Raw genomic sequence first — 16,345 nt, 5'->3', positions numbered from 1 at the left:
GGTGGCGCGGTCCTTTTTTTGACTTGCGGCGCTCAGCATCGGTCTTTTCCCGAGCACCAGCCCACCTGGAGCACTGGGTACAGCCACCCCCCCCAGTGTGACAGTATCCCCTTCCATCCTTGATGTGGATCTCTTGATTCTAATGGAGTGGTGTCACGGAGGGGAGGGTTTTCATCACAATGGGGGCAGGCGGGCCTGTATCTAATTGTCAGGAATGTGATTTTGCGCTCCTCGTTCCGTGCTGGGTGACCAAGGAAGCGCAGAGCCTATGGTTGTTTTTTGTTTGCAGTCATCTATCTGAATGCCGTCTTAGCTTCCCAGCCACACTCGCATTGCTTGTTACACTCTGGCAGTGAGGGGGTTACTCTCCAGCTGAGCTGGGTGCTGGGATCAGGGCTGATACAATCAGCTGCCGGACCCAGTCCCTGATCCCAGGTAAATAGCAGCTGACTCCTTATTTCCCTGCTGGCTATTGAGTGTTACTCAGCAGAGATGAGCGAACCTGGAGCAGCTGGAGTCGGTCCGAACCCGAACTTTCGGCATGTGATTAGCGGTGGCTGCTGAAGTTGGATAAAGCCCTAAGGCTATGTGGGAATCATGGATATAGTCATTGGCTGTATCCATGTTTTCCAGACAACCTTAGAGCTTTATCCAAGTCCAGCAGCCACCGCTAATCAAATACCGAACGTTCGGGTTCGGATCGACTCGAACCCGGTTTGCTCATCTCTGTTACTCAGCTAAGCGCTTCACCTCTCCTGGTTCTATTACTTCTTTCTACCTGCTTTTTCTGGTGCCTGCAAGGACCTCCTTGCCTGTCCCCAACTCTCCTTTTGCCTTACGTTATTGTACCCGCTGACCGCCGTTGCTGACCCGGACCAAAGACTCTTATTTATTGTGTTTGTTTCGACTGTCTTTGTTTTGTGTATCACTGGTGTAGGAAAGGGACCATCACCGTGGTTGTCCGGGGCTGTTTAGGGCCGTTAAGGCAAGTAGGTAGGGACAGAAGGTGGGTTCTAGTGGCCAGGGCTCACTGTCTTGTCCTGCTCCCTACCTTGGTCCGGCGCTTTTTGTGACACGAACTGGGCGGGAACTGGGCGGCAATAAAAAAAAAAAGGACTGTGCCACCGGCATCCCCACGTCAATCAATTAATGTAATAAAAAAAGCAGTGATGTAGCTGATGGTGCATTCGCTTTAAGGGTCCAGGCTGAGGGCCTGTTTAAAAACTGGCATACATGTAGTCATGCCCCAGGGTGTAGAATAGTTGGGGAGGCCTGGTTTCTATCGGACGACTAGCACCCTGTAACCCAACCATCCATCCCCGCATACACACCCAATCATGGCAGCTATGGCCTCCGTCTCCAAGCTTGCCTGTATTTACTCCGCTCTCATCCTCCATCATGATGATATCACGATCACGGGAGACAAGATTATCGCTCTCATCATGGCAGCTAACGTCAGCGTGGAGCCCTTCTGGCCCAACCTGTTCACTACGTCAACATTGGTGGCCTGATCTGCAACGTTGGTGCCGATGGTGGAGTCCCTGCCAGACCTCTGCTGCTCCAGCTAAAGAGAAGAAAAAGAAGGAGGGGAAGAAGGAAGATTCTGATACTTAACCATTTTGTAAGACTTGTAATAAAGAGAATCCATCTCATCATCTCAAGTCTGAAAAAAAATATATACTTGGGGAGGGCACTGGAGACGTGAGTACGTGAGAGATAGAGAAAACTTAAATTAAAGAAGACGTCACCCGGAGGTCTCGGCATTTCATTACCGGTGGCTGAAGAAGTTGGATGAAGCCCTAAGGCTGCCTGGAAAACATGGAGGAAGCCATAGGCCATAGTCTGTATCCACCAGGACTCCCTGGAGCTGCATCCAGCTTCTTCAGCCTCCGCTAATCTAATGCAGAGCTTTCAGGCTCGGACAAACCCCGGCGTGTTTGAGGTTTGCCCATCTCTTGTATAAACTATAAATCCTATGATGAATAACCTCGCTCTGTTCCAGTAACAAGTTCCACATCTCACGATGAGATTGCATTTCTGCCATGTCAGTCAGTGCTCCACAAATGTATTATTATTATGCCAAGTAAACACGGGCAGTAATCCGCTCCATCTTGGCCCCCGTCCTAAACGCAGATGGGTGGAGATGTTTTCATAGTTCACCAAATACTGTTTTCATGTTATCCGTCTCTGTGTACAGTGACCTCACATGAGGCGACTTCTCAGGAGTTCTATTCCCACACAATGGTCTTGGTTAGAAAACATACCCCAGTCAGCCATAACAATAAAACCTCTGACAGCTACAGTTAGTAAGGTCAGGTCTCCAGAATACGTTTGTTTTGTTGTTTTTTCATGCATTTACGTTTTTAACTTTATGTGTAAATGATCTTTTTTGTGGTTTAGGTGTTTTTTTGTGTGCTGAATTCTTTTTGCGTCTACCATCACATGACCTAGCTGCTGGACCACAAAGGGTGACACAAACACCAGAAAAAAAACACCATACGCACAGCAATGACGTTTTTGAGACAACCGGAACGAGTGGAATTTCTCTGCCCAAAGAATTAGGCAGAGGTACACGAGAAATCCCATTGAATCATCTAATCTGCTTATAGTTCCCCTCAAAGGCAAGGGCTGCACAGACCTCACTAATGACATAAGAACCATGGGCTTCTTAAAAAAAAAAAAAAAAAAAGGCATACTCACCTACCTGGTTCCCCTTGGTCTGCTGGCCCTTGCTCTGCTGCCTACTTCTAAAATGAGCTCATCTCAGCAGCAATGGCCAGCTCTGAGGCAGGACATCACTGCTGCCGGTGTCCATGCAGGGAGTAGGAAGCAGAGCGAGGAGCAGGAGGCCTGGTGACCTCACAGGGGGACCCAGGTGGGTGAGTATGCCTTTTCTTTTTTAAGATGACCTGAGCAGTAAATCAAAACTTGTATACAATCACATAACCCCTTTAAATAAAACATAATGTACCAATAAAAATTATATCCTCAAACAGATCTCACAATTATGGGTCTCAGAACAGACACAGAGCAGAGTTTTTTTTTATTTTTTAGAAAGTTTTTTTTTTTTTTTTAAGAAAGCATAAAAATAACTTCGTAAAGTTGGTAAAGAATGCCAAGCTAAAACACGGCCACAAAACTTGTTGCAAGGGGTTAAAGGGGTTCTCCAGCGCTAAAAACATGTCTGCTTTCTTGCAGAGACAGCACCGCTCTTGTCTCCATGTCAGGTGTGGTTTGCAATAAAACTCCATTCACTTTAATGGAACCAAGTTACAAAACCTGCACCCAAACTGGAGACAAGAGCGGTGCTGTCACTGGAAGAAAGTGGCCATGTTTTTGTAGCGCTGGATAACCCCTTTAACCAGTAGGACCATTTGTGTTGATACTTTCTCTTTAAGACAGAGAAGAAAGAAATCTAGATACTCTGAGTAATTGTTTGAGGAGCTTGAAACCAAACAATCCGGTCCTGTGTGGGCAGGCTCCCCGATTGTCTTTGGCAGATCTGGTAAACATTTCACGGCCCCTTTCATCCTGTCTTATTCGCTGTTATGTAAGATGAATTCTAATAGTCATATTCAATAAAAAGCAAGATTCTTATGTAAGCCGCATATTGTATGAGAATACGCACATAGAGGTAGGACTGGGTCACGGCCAAAACTGAAGGAATAATAAATGAGATAAACAGGACGGAGCCGGGTTCATGTAAGGATAGAAACTCACAAATGGCAAAGGATGGAGGGAGGGGTCACCCACCGCGCCGGCAATAAGTGAGATGTGTGGAGAGAACAGATGCTTAGAGGGATCACTCAGAGATCACTGCGATCATCCAAAGCTTTTATCAGCAGATAGCGTAAAAAGTGGTCAACGAGGTGTAAAGTCTGAGCCTGTGCATACGAATACTGTGCATGGAGCGACTACCTGAGCCTGTGCATACGAATACTGTGCATGAAGCGACTATCTGAGCCTGTGCATACGAATACTGTGCATGGAGCGACTATCTGAGCCTGCGCATACAAATACTGTGCATGGACGACTATCTGAGCCTGTGCATACGAATACTGTGCATGGACGACTATCTGAGCCTGCGCATACGAATACTGTGCATGGAGCTCCTATCTGAGCCTGCGCATACGAATACTGTGCATGGAGGGACTATCTGAGCCTGCGCATACGAATACTGTGCATGGAGCGACTACCTGAGCCTGTGCATACGAATACTGTGCATGGAGCGACTACCTGAGCCTGTGCATACGAATACTGTGCATGGAGGGACTATCTGAGCCTGCGCATACGAATACTGTGCATGGAGCTACTATCTGAGCCTGCGCATACGAATACTGTGCATGGAGCTACTATCTGAGCCTGCGCATACGAATACTGTGCATGGAGCTCCTATCTGAGCCTGTGCATACGAATACTGTGCATGGAGCGACTATCTGAGCCTGCGCATACGAATACTGTGCATGGAGCTCCTATCTGAGCCTGCGCATACGAATACTGTGCATGGAGGGACTATCTGAGCCTGCGCATACGAATACTGTGCATGGAGCTACTATCTGAGCCTGCGCATACGAATACTGTGCATGGAGCGACTATCTAGGCCTGCGCATATGAATACTGTGCATGGAGCAACTATCTGAGCCTGTGCATACGAATACTGTGCATGGAGCGACTATCTAAGCCTGCGCATACGAATACTGTGCATGGAGCGACTATCTGAGCCTGCGCATACGAATACTGTGCATGAAGCGACAATCTGAGCCTGCGCATACGAATACTGTGCATGAAGCGACTATCTGAGCCTGCGCATACGAATACTGTGCATGGACGACTATCTGAGCCTGTGCATACGAATACTGTGCATGGACGACTATCTGAGCCTGCGCATACGAATACTGTGCATGGAGCTCCTATCTGAGCCTGTGCATACGAATACTGTGCATGGAGCTCCTATCTGAGCCTGCGCATACGAATACTGTGCATGGAGGGACTATCTGAGCCTGCGCATACGAATACTGTGCATGGAGCTACTATCTGAGCCTGCGCATACGAATACTGTGCATGGAGCGACTATCTAGGCCTGCGCATATGAATACTGTGCATGGAGCAACTATCTGAGCCTGCGCATACGAATACTGTGCATGGAGCGACTATCTAAGCCTGCGCATACGAATACTGTGCATGGAGCTACTATCTGAGCCTGTGCATACGAATACTGTGCATGGAGCGACTATCTGAGCCTGTGCATACGAATACTGTGCATGGAGCGACTATCTGAGCCTGCGCATACGAATACTGTGCATGGAGCTCCTATCTGAGCCTGCGCATACGAATACTGTACATGGAGCTACTATCTGAGCCTGCGCATACGAATACTGTGCATGTAGCGACTATCTGAGCCTGTGCATACGAATACTCTGCATGGAGCTCCTATCTGAGCCTGCGCATACGAATACTGTGCATGGAGCAACTATCTGAGCCTGTGCATACGAATACTGTGCATGGAGCGACTATCTGAGCCTGCGCATACGAATACTGTGCATGGAGCTACTATCTGAGCCTGCGCATACGAATACTGTGCATGGAGCAACTATCTGAGCCTGTGCATACGAATACTGTGCATGGAGCGACTATCTGAGCCTGCGCATACGAATACTGTGCATGGAGCTACTATCTGAGCCTGCGCATACGAATACTGTGCATGGAGCGACTATCTAGGCCTGCGCATATGAATACTGTGCATGGAGCAACTATCTGAGCCTGTGCATACGAATACTGTGCATGGAGCGACTATCTAAGCCTGCGCATACGAATACTGTGCATGGAGCAACTATCTGAGCCTGTGCATACGAATACTGTGCATGGAGCGACCATCTAAGCCTGCGCATACGAATACTGTGCATGGAGCGACTATCTTAGCCTGTGCATACGAATACTGTGCATGGAGCGACTATCTGAGCCTGCGCATACGAATACTGAGCATGGAGCGACTATCTGAGCCTGCGCATACGAATACTGTGCATGGAGCGACTATCTGAGCCTGTATAGTCAGCACCATAATAGCATACAGACCATGGATTGGTGATGTGCGTCCCACAACATTGCTGCCCTCTTGGGGTCTATAAACTAACTCCTGAGGTTGTCACTTTGCTTTCATTTTGCTGTAAAATAAAATAAAAAATCTTTCCATGACCATGTTTACATCTTTAGGCTATGTGCACACTACGTAAGTCTCCGGACGTAGCGCGTTCCGTGAATAAGCGGCCGGAGACTTACGTAGTTTGCGTACAATGGAAAGTATACGATGTACGGCTGCACAGTTCACACTACGTAAGAACTTACGCTCGGATCGTATGCGGCGCCGTAAAAAATGAACCAGACCATTGTTTGAGAACGGAAATGCTGTAACTTTCGCCCGTAGCGTAACATGCGGTCCCGTACGGAGTGGTGATTTCTTCATTTTGCAGCTTTTTGTGCCGATCCAAAAGGTTCTGTGGGGTGTCCGGGGCTAGCCGAAAATTTCCAAGTACAAGACCGCTGTCAGATCGCTACGTTCGCTGCTCGGGAAGCGTAAGTAGACTACGGGCGTAAGTTTGCTGTCCGTACGTACCCGGCCGCAACTTGCGTAAATTCCCGGCTGGAGTTTAACACGTATATGTCCAGCCGCGAAAATATGCGGCCGGACATATACGTAGTGTGAACATAGCCTTAAAAATTATTTTATTTTTTTGCCCGCGGAGCTGTGTGACAAGCTGATCAGTATTTCCATCCATTGTGGCATATGGAGGACTTCTGATCACTTTTTATTCCACACATTTCTGCATGTAATGACACCAAATATGTAAATGCTTCAGAGTTTCGATTTTTTTTTTAATTAAAAAGACATGAGGGGAGGGGCTGATTTTAATTTGTATTAGGTGGAGTTTTTTTGTATTTTAAATATTTTTTACATTTCTTTCTTTTTGGGTAGTTCACCATTTTTTTTCCATTCAAATCAACTGGTGTCAGAAAGTGCCAGAAAAAAAAAATCTCGTCTCCAAGTCCTTATCAGCTGCTGTATGTCCTGCAGGAAGTGGTGTATTTTCTCCAGTCTGACACAGTGCTCTCTACTGCCACCTCTGACTTTGACGCGAAAGGGGCCACTCTGAGTGGGACTTAAGGGGCTATGTATTAGGGTGGTTTGGTGATCTCCCCACTAGGAGGCGCACTTGGCAACAGGTTTCCTTTCCAGAAGGGATATCTGGCTATTCCCGTGTTTTGAGACTCACAACTGAGACTCCACAGACCCTTTTTTTTTTTTTTTTGCATATTTAGTGAGTACTTAATTGGATTTTATTCAGTAATCTCCCTAAGCTCAGTGATTGCTGTGTTTTGTAAGGAAGAAACCCGCCGCCGGGACAATTAAGGAGGAAACCCACAACCAGGACAACTGTCAGGGCAGGGGAGGTAGGGACAAGACAAGACAGTGAGCCCTGATGCTGCGCTTACCCATTGTCCCTACCTACTTGCCTCAAATGGCCCTAGGTAGCTGCGGACAACCACGAAGGCGGTCCCTGGATTAGTATAGGTGTTACATGAAAAAGACAGATGAACAAACACAAAGGGAAAGTCGACAAGCCAAGGTCTAAACCAAAACGGGCAACATGGTACAAAGTCAGGTAACAATCGGATAGAAAGAGGTCAGGTGGAAGGTCAGATAACAGATCAAACAAACAAAGGGATTAGGAATGGGGATCGCAGGAGTAGACAGGGGGAGCTGGAATCAGGGTGTGAACCTTAATAGCCAGCACTAAGAGATTGGCTCAGCTTTCTTTTATGAGGATCAAGAGCCCGGTCCAGATCCCCATTGGACCAGCGCTCTGATCCTCACGGCTGCAGACAGGCAGAGAAAAACGTCAATCAAACAGACTTGCTCAGCTGCAGCAAGGACTAGCAGAGTTCAGTGTAACTCTTGCATTGCTGGAAGCTGAGAAGCAATCGGGTGTGTCACACAAAAGCAAAAACCAGGCACCAGGCTACTGCACATTCCTGACAACAACTAAGGAGGAGACCCACAGCCGGGACAACTAAGGAGGAGACCCACAGCCGGGACAACTAAGGAGGAGACCCACAGCCGGGACAACTAAGGAGAAAACCCACAGCCGGGACAACTAAGGAGGAGACCCACAGCCGGGACAACTAAGAAGGAAACCCACAGCCGGGACAACTAAGGAGGAGACCCACAGCCGGGACAACTAAGGAGGAGACCCACAGCCGGGACAACTAAGGAGGAAACCCACAGCCGGGACAACTAAGGAGGAGACACACAGCTGGGACAACTAAGGAGGAAATCCATAGCTGGGACAACTAAGGAGGAAACCCACAGCCGGGACAACTAAGGAGGAAACACACAGCTGAGACAACTAAGGAGGAAATCCACAGCCGGGACAACTAAGGAGGAAACCCACAGCCGGGACAACTAAGGAGGAAACACACAGCTGGGACAACTAAGGAGGAAACACACAGCCGGGACAACTAAGGAGGAAACACACAGCCGGGACAACTAAGGAGGAAACACACAGCTGGGACAACTAAGGTGGAAACCCACAGCCGGGACAACTAAGGAGAAAACAAGGAAACCCACAGCGGGACAACTGAGGAGGAAACCCACAGCCGGGACAACTAAGGAGGAAACCCACAGCCGGGACAACTAAGGAGGAGACCCACAGCCGGGACAACTAAGGAGGAAACACACAGCCGGGACAACTAAGGAGGAGACCCACAGCCAGGACAACTAAGGAGGAAACCCACAGGACAACTATGGAGGAAACCCACCGCCGGGACAACTAAGGAGGAAACCCACAGCCGGGACAACTAAGGAGGAAACACACAGCCGGAACAACTAAGGAGGAAACCCACAGCCGGGACAACTAAGGAGGAAACCCACAGCCGGGACAACTAAGGAGGAAATCCACAGCCGGAACAACTAAGGGGGAAACCCACAGCCAGGACAACTAAGGAGGAAACCCCCAGCCGGGACAACTAAGGAGGAAACCCACAGCCGGGACAACTAAGGAGGAGACACACAGCCGGGACAACTAAGGAGGAAACACACAGCTGGGACAACTAAGAAGGAAACCCACAGCCGGGACAACTAAGGAGGAGACCCACAGCAGGGACAACTAAGGAGGAAACACACAGCCGGGACAACTAAGGAGGAGACCCACAGCCAGGACAACTAAGGAGGAGACCCACAGCCAGGACAACTAAGGAGGAAACCCACAGGACAACTATGGAGGAAACCCACAGCCGGGACAACTATGGAGAAGACACACAGCCGGGACAACTAAGGAGGAAACCCACAGCCGGGACAACTAAGGAGGAAACCCACAGCCGGGACAACTAAGGAGGAAACACACAGCCGGGACAACTAAGGAGGAAACACACAGCCGGGACAACTAAGGAGGAAACCCACAGCTGGGACAACTAAGGAGGAAACCCACAGCCGGGACAACTAAGGAGGAGACACACAGCCGGGACAACTAAGGAGGAAACCCACAGCCGGGACAACTAAGGAGGAAACACACAGCAAGGACAACTATGGAGGAAACCCACAGCCGGGACAACTATGGAGGAAACCCACAGGACAACTATGGAGGAAACACACAGCCGGGACAACTAAGGAGCGGCTCCATAAAAAGCATTTCATGGTCCTGCCGCGGCCTCCAGTCTCCACACCTGAACCCAGTAGAAAATCTATGGTGGGAGCTGAAACTCAATATTGCCCCCAGCAACAGCCCCGAAACCTTAATGATCTGGAGAAGATGTGTATGGAGGAGGGGGACACAATCCCTGCTGCAGGGTCTGCAAAACTGGTGAAGACCCCAAGGAAACGTCCGACCTCTGTAACTGCAAACAAAGGTTTCTGCACCAAATAGGAACTTCTCTTCTTCTATTGTATCACATCCTTATATCATGGAATAAAATGGTAAATATTACACCCCTCTCCATTCTGTGTAGGTGGGAAAATGTGCAAAATCGTCTATGTACGTTTATGAACATATTTTATACATTTTATTTTTCCTCAGGACTGAATTGTTTTCATAAGGCTCTGTTCCCACATAGTACTTTTGCTCAGTATTTTGCAACCAAAACCAGGAGTGGATTGAAAACACAGAAAGGATATGTTCATACACTGTTATAGCCACTATTTAATGGTAAATATTTGCCACTTTTTAAAACATTGGCTCTTATTTGCCATTAAAGCGACTCTGTACCCAGCGGACAGGCGCACGCTCTCCCATTCACTCAAAGCAGAACACTGAGCGCGGCGGAATTTGTGCTGTGTTTGCTCTGTGTGAACTGGCCTTTAAAGAGCATTACAGAAAATAACTTGCCCCTCAGAATACACTGGGCGGAATTACTATTACTACGACTATGACGACAGAGTGGAAATCATTGTTTGCATATCGTGATGTATCTACTATTTTGGCGCATGATTTTTTATACATTTTGGATATTATTTCAAGACTTTTGGCTGCTAATGACATATTCTTATAGTAGTGAATCTGGGCCACTATGTAGTTTAAAAATTTTATGTTGGCTTCAAAAACTGCACAAAAAATGAAGATGGAAACACATAAATAGTACTGCATTTTCTGTGAGCAACAAGACTCTATGTCAGTAAGGCCGGGTTCACACTGCTTTTTTGCAGTCTGTTTAAAAAAAACAAAAACAAAAAAAAAAAAAAACAGATGTAATTGGATACTATGTTATGCCCCCCTCCTCATCTCCTGGTGTACTGGCCTGTCTCCTGGTATCTGCTCCATGTTGGACACTACAGCCCCCCTCCTCATCTCCTGGTGTACTGGCCTGTCTCCTGGTATCTGCTCCATGTTGGACACTACAGCCCCCTCCTCATCTCCTGGTGTACTGGCCTGTCTCCTAGTATCTGCTCCATGCTCAGGACACTACAGCCCCCTCCTCATCTCCTGGTGTACTGGCCTGTCTCCTAGTATCTGCTCCATGCTCAGGACACTACGCTGACAAACACAGCAAACCTTCTCTTCACAGCTCTCCCTGATACAGTGTCATCCTGGATGAGCTGCACGACCTGAGCCATTTCTGTGGGTTGCAGACACTGCCTGATGCTACCTCTATGGGTGAGAGCAATGACAAAATACAAAAGTGACCAAAGCAACATCTAAACAGGATAAGAAGAGAGAAATGGTCTGTGGTCACCACCTGCAGCAGCGCTCCTTTATAGGGGGTGTCTGGCTTATTAATGATCCTTTCTACCTGTTCTATTTTACATAAGTGGATTCACAATCTGTGTCACTTCCTAACTGGACAGGATGATTTCACGGAAGTGTTACTGATTTGGAGACACCCATTACCATTGGCGTAATATAGCTGATTTAGGATGGAGGTCGGAAAGGTTCATGCAGCCTTTTCAGCTGAAGTTTAGGTCTATTATATTATATTATAATATATTATTTATTCATCTGGTTCAGCCACAGAAACCTAACTCGCTCCATCAGCCGTTTGATGTTATTTACCAGGTCAACACCCGCCACTGGTGACGATCCGTGGATGCGATGCTTCTTGTAATCTTAATAGACTGTTAGGCCAGGCTCACACTACGTAAAAAACGCGGCCGTATTTAATAACAATGGCCGTATTTGCACAAACAATGGCTGTTGTTTGTGCAAATAGGGCCGTTGTTATGAAATACGACTGTGTTTTTTTACGTAGTGTGAACATAGCCTTAAAGCTGTTATAGAGTATGTTCCCATGAGGCACATAGATTGGGTAAGTATTATAATGCTTATTTGCCCTCCTGCACTGGTTTTGTGACCTTTTTGGCTGTAAAGGAAAAAAAAACACCTAGAAAAAACTGCAGCGGTTTGTTTTGTGCTTAATGCTCTTTTTATGCTGTTTCTGTAGCATTTATTCATAATAGCAATTTAGTCATGTGATTATTTCATCATGTTTCAAGGATTGAACCTGAAGAAAGTCAGGGAAAAAACACAACTAGTCATTAACAAACATTTAAAGAGGAACTATCAGCAAGTGAGAGGACCCTAACCTGCTGATATGTGCCTACTGTGCACGCAGGGCGCTGAGGAGGAGGGTATGTCTCTTACCTTCATTCTCAGTGCCGTTCTGGTGCAGTAAGTAGTTTGCTCCATGTTCCGGGGAGACTGTTAGTAGCACTGCCCGCCCCTATAGCGATGATTCGGGTAGTGCTCCTAGCGGTCTCACTGGAACGTGGAGCCATAGGGACATATCTAACCTGCTCATAGTTCCCCTTTAAACCGGAATTGTGGAAACACAGCCTTAGGGTCATAGTCTGAGGGGCTGTGGCACTGAATTCTGCAATCAGCCACAACAGCCGTATGTTTTCCTGGTGCAGCGATTTCTCCTCCTCTGTGACGCTCCTCCTTCCTTGTATCCTGTGAGATCCCGCACAGCCGCATCAGCTTCATTGTATGAACCTGCGCAGTACCCTACATATTAGGTCTCTCACACTTTTCGTAATTTTTCTGGGCACAAAAACTCCTGCCATTTTTTCACCATGATCCGTGGGAAATCATCTGTATTTGTATCTGTAATTGCATTCGTTTCCATATCCTTAAAACGTGAATAGTATTAGTTTGCTTAGATTTTATCTGCGTTTTTTACGGATGTCATAGATGTGACATCCGAAAAAAAAAAGGATCCTATAGACTCCTATTGGTAATCTGTACCGCAATCACAATTTGCACTAGGACGTGTTCTTTTTTTTAAAGAATGCATTATGCCAGGGGTGGGGAACCTTTTTCATGTCGAGGGCCGGTCGGGCATTAATAAAATCATTCGAGGGCCGCATAATGTCCGCGGCAGTTAGTAGCGGGGGTTTGCAGCACCCGGGGCAAGGCAAAGTATTGTTTCCCTAGTGCCCCTGCTATTGTAGTTAACCCCCAGTGATGCCCCTGCTATTGTAGTTAACCCCCCCAGTGATGCCTCTGGTAGGCCTAGTTAACCCCCATCAGTCATGTCCCTGGTAGCCTAGCTAACCCCCATCAGGCATGTCCCTGGTGGCCTAGTTAACCCCCATCAGGCATGTCCCTGGTGGCCTAGTTAACCCCCATCAGGCATGTCCCTGGTGGCCTAGTTAACCCCATCAGGCATGTCCCTGGTGGCCTATTTAACCCTCCATCAGGCATATCCCTGGTGGCCTAGTTAACCCCCATCAGGCATGTCCCTGGTGGCCTAGTTAACCCCCATCAGGCATGTCCCTGGTGGCCTAGTTAACCCCCATCAGGCATGTCCCTGGTGGCCTAGTTAACCCCCAAATAAAAAAAATAAACATCCCACTCACCTTACCTCCGCTCCCACGCTGCCCAGGTCCTCTTCTCTCCCAGGTCCTCTGTGCCGGTCTTCTCCTGCAGGCGGCGCGCGATGAAATGACGTCATCGCGCGCGGCCCGCAGGAGACTGAAGACACGCGCCGCTCTGCTGGGGAAGAAGCCGGCACAGACAGCATCCTCCTGTGTCCGGCAGCTGTCACAGACACCGGAGGATGCTGTGTGCGCCGGCTCCTTCCTTCTCCAGAGCGGCGCGCATCACAGGGGAGCTGCGGGCCGCGGGCCGCATCGGGAGGTCTCAGGGGCCGGATGCGGCCCGCGGGCCGGAGGTTCCCCACCCCTGCATTATGCAAAACAGACTGTGTGAATAGTCCAATATAAATCAATGTGCTGTAAGATGATGGATAATTATGGATCTGCAATTACGCACAACTTTACAGGACGTGTGAATAAGGCCTTTAGGGTAAGTTGACACTGAGGAATAGCCAAGGAATTTCAAGCGGAATCCTCGCTTAATTTAACATATATTCCGCTTGAAATTCTGTTCTGCCGCAGATCTGCTTTCCGCCGAAAGAATTTACATGCCAATAGGTGGATTCCCCTAGAGAAATCACATAGAAGTCATTGGGGCTTTGAATTTCCGCTCACATTCTGCGCCAATTCCGCCAGAGCTGAATAAGAAGAAATCTCAAGCAGTAAACTTTCCTCTACAATTCCACAGTGAGAAAACCCACTTAGGGTCTTATTACACTGAGCGATTTTTAACTATTAACGAATAACGATAAACAATCGCAAACAAGATTGTTTATCATTAACCTAAAATCGTTTACTATATTACACAGAACGATAATCGTTAGTTACAATCGTTACTATGATCGTTTACTCCTTCTGATCCCAGAAAAATAAACAATGTGCAATTACACTGAAGGATTAGTGAAAAAACGCGGAACTTGAGCGAACAGACGTGGAATTACAGCGAACGATTAACGATAATTTTAAGTTCAGATCTAAATCAACAACCATGAAATACGAACGATTTTTCGATCGTTGCCTGCAATTACACAGAACGATTATCGTTTAAAATATTTTCGCACGATAATCATCCCGTGTAATAGGGCCATTAGAATGGTTCTTTGCTCAGGTTATATTCCAGTTATGAAGGGTTACTTTTTCCAAGAAGATAGAATCGCCACATACCGAGGGTTTTGGATTTTTTTTTTTTTTTTTTTTTAAATCAAATTTTGCTCTGGAATATAAATAAGTTTCTTTACTTTTCCTTGGATCTGCGCTGATGTTTACATGGAAATCCGATGCCTTCCATGTGTGATTCATTATCCTCATTATGGAGAATTGTTTAATTTGGACGGCAGAGAAGTTAAACTTTTGACTTCATCACTTCCCGACATTCACCGGTTATACTCCTGGATGGATTCAAGAAGGGTTATGGACATCAGAGGCTGCAAAGCTTCATTGTCTGACTTTATCTAGTTTTTTTTGTGTGAAAACTCGATCACACCTGGTGTCGCACTACAGCAATTATTTATATACACAGTTTAGTGACATTTACAGGAAGCACTTAGGTTACATCTCATTTCTGGGAGATGTCAATGGAGAGTGAAAGGTCTGTAAGGCTACGTTCACATCAGCGTTTGACCATCCGGCACCATTCCGTCTACGTTTTCCGTTTTGGAGTAAGCAAATCCGTTGGATCCGTTAAAATCCCCATAGATTCCCATGATATTTTAGTGTGCTCCGTTTGCCCTAATTGTGCTCCGTTTGCATGCAATCCGTTCAAGATCCGTTTTTTTGAACGGAAGAAAAAATAGTGTTTGCAGTATTTTTTTTTTCCGCTTAAAAAAACGGATCACGAACGGAAAGTGCATTTCCGTTTTTTTTTTTACATTGTAGTCAATGAGGACGGATTTTTTTTTTCATAACGATCAGCGTTTAGACGGTACGATATATCGTCCGGAAAATTCGTTTTGCGATCGCTTAAGCCTATCCCACACATTGGTTAAATCGGCGAACGACTGTTTACACGGAACGATATGTAAATTTTTTGTGAACGACGAACGACGATTTGAGAACATGTTAAAAGATCAAAATGAACGATTTCCCGTTCGTCGTTTGATCATTCGCTAGGTTTACACATACGATTATGATTCGAATTCGATCGTTATTGCACAAATTTGCACGTGTTACGTGTAAACGCACCATTAGTCTAATTTAGCAAATTATCTCTAGTGGAACAGTCGCTGTACATTCACATGGACGTCGGTTACAGATTAAATGCAATATTTAGAAACCTAGCTATATTGGTTTACACTGCATCAGATCAGTGCAATTACATCCAGTCACTCACGTGGGGTATCTTCTCTGACCAGTCCTTCATTTTTCCTTTCCAACCAGGCGAGGCCATCTTGAAGACTTTTCCTGGCTGTAAATCAGGGGCGGGCTGGGCCGGGGGGCAGGAGGGCATGTGCCCCCCGGGCCGGTCTTCCCCACCAATGAGTGGGCCGCGACCCGCGGCCGACTCTCTGCAGTAGAGACTGAAAGAATAGCGCGGCCGGCCGCCGCGCTATTCCCTCAGTCTCTTCCGGGCCGCCTGATCCCCCAGGAGCCGCAGACGTGCTGTACGCAGGCACGTCTGCAGGCACCTACATCAGGTCCCCAGCGGTGACGTCACTTCCCTGACGCGCACCGCTGAGGACCTGATAGGAAAGGGAGAGGAGAGGAGCCGCCGCGCTGCAGTAGCAGGGAGAAGCTGCTGCACACTGAAGATCCGGCCCGAGGAAAGGTGAGTTGTTTTTCTTTTTTTTTTAAACCCATTAACATGTGGCCACACCGGGGGGGGGGGGCTATTCTATGAGGGGGGGTACACAGGGGGATATTCTATTAGGGGGGGATGCACAGGGGGGCTATTCTATGAAGGGGGATGCACAGGGGGCTATTCTATAAGGGGGGATGCACAGGGGGGCTATTCTATAATGGGGGGTGCACAGGGGGGCTATTCTATAA

Source organism: Dendropsophus ebraccatus, chromosome 3, assembly GCF_027789765.1.
Source record: "Dendropsophus ebraccatus isolate aDenEbr1 chromosome 3, aDenEbr1.pat, whole genome shotgun sequence".
NCBI lineage: Eukaryota > Metazoa > Chordata > Amphibia > Anura > Hylidae > Dendropsophus > Dendropsophus ebraccatus.
This window is presented reverse-complemented; position numbering follows the sequence as displayed.